Consider the following 6,000-nt stretch of genomic DNA (forward strand, 5'->3'; position numbering starts at 1 on the left):
ATCTGAGTTGCAGGCCTTGAGTGTCAAGAGATCTTGCTTGATTTTTCATAGGGAAAGTGTGTCCCTACATACTGACCCCTCCTTTTTGCCCAAGGTCATTTCTGTTTTTTCCGTTAATCAGTCTACTGACCTACCGGTTTTCTTTCCTCACCATTCATGTAGAGGGGAATACCTTCTGCATACCCTTGATGTTCATAGGCAACTTCGTTTCTATTTGTACAAAAATAAATCTTTCAGAAAAACTGAGTTTGTGGCCTTTGCAGGACCCAGATTTGGGTAAGCCTGTTTCCAAAAGGACTGTCATCTTGCACAGAAATGCCATTACTTTCATCTACCATCAGAACAGTGTCCTTACCTTCCAAAATAAAGGCACACTCTACTAGATTGATGGCTGCTTCAGTGGCTTTTCATTCCAGAACCTCTGTGGATATCTGCGCAGCAGCCACTTGGTCAAGACCTCATACCTTTATCACTGATTTACATATTGGATCTGGCCTCCAGGGGACAAGCATCTTTTGGTTCTATGGTGCTCAGGAATGTCCTTCCGTAGGGCCACCCAGGACTCAAGTAGCTGGGGACTCTGTCCTAACAGTAAGGAATGAATAAAGATTTACATAATCAGATAAAGAAGTAGTCTTACCATAATGTTCTATCTGTGTTGTAGATCTTTATTCATTCATTACTTCCTGCCGTCCCTCCACCCTGCCTGGACTCCTGGTGGACGCAAGTATTTCCTTTTAGTTAAGGTATCTGCTCAGACAGAGCCTCCTATCACTATTATAACTTCTATACTATAATGGTGGGCAGACTCCATCTGAAGAGACTGAGAGGCATCTGTGGGTAGGTCTTAACTGAGTGTTTTTGGCTGGTGCAAGCTTGGTAACAGCAGTGTCTGTTCCGAGGACTGAACCGAAGTCCTAACAGTAATGAATGAAGATCTGCAACACAGATGGAATGTTATGGTAAGACATAACTTCTTTTTTTTTTCTCTAGGCAGTGCTCTGTAGACATTTGAACTTCTGATCCGTCTCAGTTTGCATTAAATTAATTTGTCATTTTTTGACGTATTAGTTTGTTTTTTGATGTTTAGCATTTGTTGCTTTTTGTCATGTCTGATATTCTAGCATTTCAAGCAGTATGGGTGTTGGTGCAGTCCTGTTGAGGTTCTTTCTAGCTGAATTGTTAATCTTATTAGTATGCTGCTGTGTTTTGGGTTTCTGTAAAACTAAATATTAAAGGAAAAGGGGAGTGCTTTTTTGTGTGTATTGAAGTTTGTGGGGGGGGGGTTTAAAATTGAGGGAGCTGAATAGTAAGGGTTACATTGCACGTCAGAGCATTTGAAATTGCATTTATAGCTGAGCAGTGAGTGTGTAACATGGATAAAAACTAGTTGCAACATCTGACTTATTTTTTTGTCTTTATAGAAAATCTTGCAGATCAAGTCATGCAGAATCCACAAGCTTTGGCAGCTCTTCAAGAACGATTAGAAAATGTCTCTCGCACACCTTCCAGTTACATTGAAACGCAAGTATACATTTTAATAAAAAATATTAGTTTAAAATTTTATTGGCATTTTTCTTTTTGTCATTTATACAGATGTAAACATTTTGTACAGTTCCTCTGAGAATTCATAGGACATTATAGGTCTGAAAAAGATCATGAAAGGTCTTCCCATGAGATGGTTAAAAATCTCTAATGGAAAACTTTAATGTAATGTGGTCCTATCTCGCCTACATTCATTACGGACGAGCTCGGAGCAGAGTATCGACTCTGACTCTGCCGCTATAACTAGCACGAAGTCTCTAATTGGCTGGGCTAAGCCTGTATCCCAGGATGCACCATGCCCAAACCCCCAGATCTCATTTGCCGCTCGTTGAGTGAAGACGTAGTCTCGAGCTTGGCTGTGGCTAAGTACTTTATTGAACTATTTACTTAGTTTTCTGTGGAATATTTTCCAACCGAAAGCTATTTTAATAGCTAAGTTTTGTGTCTGGGTGTTTTTGTGACATTTTGATTATTGTAGTTGTGGTATACTTGTGTTTGATGGGCTAGGCCCATTTAAGTTAGAGGGCCTTAGCTCTGTTCGGTGCATCTCCTTGTTTTTTTTTTTTTTTTAGGGGCGTTTGAGTCCCTTCTCCTCCCTTTGTGTTGGTGTCATTTTTATGTTGCTTTAAAAATGTCAGGCAAAGATCAGAAGGAACATAGGCCTTCTGGGTTCAAAAAGTGAGCCAAATGTTCGTATAAGATGTCTTTAACTGATGGCCATGCCATCTGTGTATACTGTTTGGGCGCTGTACACTTGCAAGAGTTCTGCAGTGTGTGTTATTCGTTTAGTTCCAGGGTCTTGCAAGAGAGAAAAAAATAAGCTGATTCTCAAGGGCCTGTTAAAACCTGCCTTGGAAGAAGCTTTGGTGTCTTCTCCCCCTAGCGGGAAATCTAAAACAAAAAAAGAGATCTCCGGCTCCGTCCAGTTCGTCGGAGCCATTGGAGAAAAGAACGAAGACTATTTCGCCTTCCTCAGGTCCATTGGTCTCGGAGCCGCAGGAGATGCTGTCTGTACCGAAGACTGCTTCCTCGGTTCCACTGCCTTCGGAGCCGAAGGAGGTGTCTGTTGTGTTGGAGCCGACCTCTGCTCCAATTGTCTTGGAACCGATTCGGAGCCATTCTCCTAGCTTCACATTGGATCGTTTAGAGAAGACTTCTCGACCCCCTTCTGTGTCCTCAAAGTCCTCCAGGTTGTCTGATTCAGATTTGGATAAGGTGGTGCAGAGGCTCCTCCAGTCACCAGTGTTAACGAAATTATTCTCTGCTCCGGTGCCTGTCCTTGTGTCGGTTCTGATAATTCCTCCTCCGACCACCTCTGTGTCGTCGGAGCCAGAGTGTTCTGAGTCGAGTGATGTCCTTGGGTCGGCCCCGAAAACCCTTTTGAGTTTTTAGGCTCCAACCTCGGCTCCAACCCTTTCGGTCCCATCTGCTGGTTTCGGCACTCGGGTTTCGTCGGTCGGACCCGAGGGGGATACATCGGGGCTCCAGACTTTGGCTCCGAGTCTCCCTCTTGGTGCTTCGGCCAGGGGAACCCCTGTTCCGATCGTGGTCTTGGAGACGAGTCGCTGCTCGGATTCAGGTGGACCCGCCTTAGAGGCCATGAGGAGTGCACTGGCCAGGTCTTCGGTGACATTACTCGAGTCAACCACTCATTTCCCAGACACTGCGACTAGAGCCTCTGATGCCTCCCTATCTGCAGGCAGTGGGGCTCCAAGGCCTGAGGATACCCCCATGCGTGGTCCCCTGCTTTCTGAGGGCCCTTCAGAGTCCTTGCCTGAAGAGCCTCCCAGAAAGAAGCTGTGTAAGAGGAAGCACATAGACTCCCCAGATGAGTCTGTCACCTCAGACACTGACCTCGATGATGCAGAGGGGTCCCCAAAGTCGTCCTCCGACGATGTCTCATTCTCCGACATCCTGGAGATTTTGAGACAGAGAGGCGACTGGCCCTCCAAAACCCCCTCTGAGGAGGAGTCTGTCTTCCTCAAGGCCTTCGGAACCCGATCTTCTGCCTCTTGGGTGTCTCCCCCCTTCGAAAAATTGTTGGACCTTATTTGTCAAAGGGTGTGGGAACACCCTGACTCCATAGAACCGGTTCCCAGCCGCCCCAACAAGTTTTTGTGTGTGCCTCCTGGGAAAGAATTTTTGACAAAAGGAGTGCCTGTAGATGCCATGGTGGTGGCGTCTGCCACTCAGTAAGAAGTTGCAGAGCCTTCTGCTTCCATTCATCCTCCTAATAACAAGGAGTCTAGGAGTAATGATCGGTATGGAAAGCGTACCCTGTCCTCGGCTACCTTTTTACTTTGTGGTCGCTGAATTATCTTTGTCATTTTACGAGGCTCCATAGAGATCTCCTCAAGGAGTTGGGAGATACTCTGTCGAGTAACTTGCCTGAGGCGGTGAACCAGACTGTCAATGCCCAGCTGTCTACCCTGTCTTCTATTGTTAACTTGTCCATGAGGCTCATATCCTATGCAGCTGAGGGGGTGGGTAGGGCAGCTAGCTCGGGCGTAGCCCTCAGGAGGCAAGCCTGGATGCGCCTGTGTCACTTCGCGGAGGCCTTAGTCTTCCTTCACGGACGCTCCCTTTGATGGGTCCTCCCTCTTTGGACCCAAAGTGAAAGACACTCACCAGATGTGAGCAAGAGGGTGAGACTTTGTCTGCCGTTTGGGCCCATTTTTCGCTTCCCCTCTAGACCTTATCCCAAGGCGCAGAGGGGAGGAAAGATGTGGTTCAGGAAGTTTCAAAAGTCTTATCTTGACCATCATGGTGACCCCCCCCCCTCCAGAGGCAGAGGAGGGGGGGAATTACTCTGGAAGACGTCGCCCTAGGGGCGAGGGAGGCCCCTGCAACTCAGGAGACCACGAGTCCTTTCGTGGTTCCTCCTACCAACGTCCCTGAGGGACTGCCCCTCTCCGGAGCCAGTCTGGGATTGTTTCTCGAAGCATTTGCAAGCCTGGGAAAACATCACTCAGGATCGTTGGGTGCTTAGAATTATTGCTGGAGGTTACACCATTCCCTTTATCTCACCCCCTCCGCCACCCAAGAGAGTCCCAGACGTTCCACCCAGTCAAAGGGACCAAGCAGCATTAGAAGTCTCAAAGCTGCTGGAAAAAGGAGTCCTCCAACCAGTCCCCTCAGACCAGATCAGATCAGGAACCTATTCAAGGTTCTTTTTGGTGCCCAAAAGAACAGGGGACTTGAGGCCCATCCTGGATCTCAGCCATTTAAACTGCTTCGTCAGGAAGTCCAAGTTCCGAATGGTCACTCTTCAAACCATTTTTCCCTTGTTGGAAAAAGGAGTATGGATGTGCTCCATCGATCTCAAGGACGCCTATTATCACATCAAGATAAGCAAGGCCTCCAGGAATCACCTATGCTTCCGGCTGGGAGCCAGTCATTTCCAATTTCGAGCCCTGCCCTTTGGTCTCACCACAGCCCCCAGGATGTTTACCAAATGTCTGGCAGTGGTGACTGCTCACCTGAGACGTCTAGCATTCCAGGTGTTTGCTTACCTAGACGACTGGCTTCTCACTGCCCCCACCAGGCATCTACTTCGAGCCACGGAGGCCACCATCAACTTGGGTCAACTCCTAGGCATTACTTTCAACTGGCAAAAACCTGTCTTGCTGCCATCACAACGTGTTGCATTTATCGGCGCAGAGCTAGATTCCGTAGAAATGAAGGCTTTCCTTCCTACAGAAAGAATAAGAGTGCTACAGGCTCATGTTTTGGCCTTATTACCTCTGAAAAAGGTCCAAGCCAGACTAGTTCTTCAGTTACTAGGTTCCATGGCGGCCACCATCCTATTAGTACCCCTGACCAGGCTACATATGTGGACACTACAGTGGCTTCTTTCGGTCCAGTGGTCCTTTCAAGAGCTCCCTCTGTCTCATCCGATTCTTATAACGGAACAATGCCGACAGGATCTGCGTTGGTGGCTTCATTCACCCAATCTGAACGAAGGGAGATCCCTGAATCCTCCGCCCCCTACTGCCACATTGACCACGGACGCCTCCCAGACAGGGTGGGGGGGGGCATTATCTGGGCAGAATGGTCCAAGGCACGTGGCAGGAACACTAGGTACACTTGCATATAAATGTTCTGGAGATGAGTGGTGCTACTAGCGTTGCAAACACTTCACAGCTCTCTTCCCAAGGGCACTATTTCAATTCTTTCCGACATGTCAGTCGTGTGGTACCTGAACAAACAGGGGGGAACCAAGTCCAATCCCCTTTGCAGAGAGGCCATGAGAGTGTGGAATTGGGCGGTGTCTTCCCAACTTTTTCTAGTGGCAACGCACATTCCGGGGAAGTCCAATGTGATAGCTGAGCAGAGCTATTCTGATGCCTCACAAGTGGTCCCTGAATGATCGAGTTGCGGCTCAGATCTTCTCCAGGTGGGGTCTACCTTGTTGCGACCTATTTGCCAGTCCCCTCAATGCCAAGTGCAGCAGTT

At 47.9% G+C, this 6,000-nt stretch overlaps 1 long non-coding RNA gene across 1 annotated transcript in view; it reads left to right on the forward strand.

Moving 5' to 3' along the window:
• Positions 1-1,524, forward strand: part of LOC122791822 — a 269,279-nt gene extending 267,755 nt beyond the window's left edge. The window contains exon 3 of the long non-coding RNA XR_006363203.1: positions 1,425-1,524. This is a non-coding gene — a long non-coding RNA (uncharacterized LOC122791822). The remainder of the gene's footprint in view (positions 1-1,424) is intronic.
• The last annotated feature ends 4,476 nt before the right edge of the window (positions 1,525-6,000 follow it).

The sequence above is a fragment of the Protopterus annectens genome, chromosome 17.part0, assembly GCF_019279795.1.
Source record: "Protopterus annectens isolate FY-2018-M chromosome 17.part0, PAN1.0, whole genome shotgun sequence".
NCBI classification, from domain to species: domain Eukaryota; kingdom Metazoa; phylum Chordata; order Ceratodontiformes; family Protopteridae; genus Protopterus; species Protopterus annectens.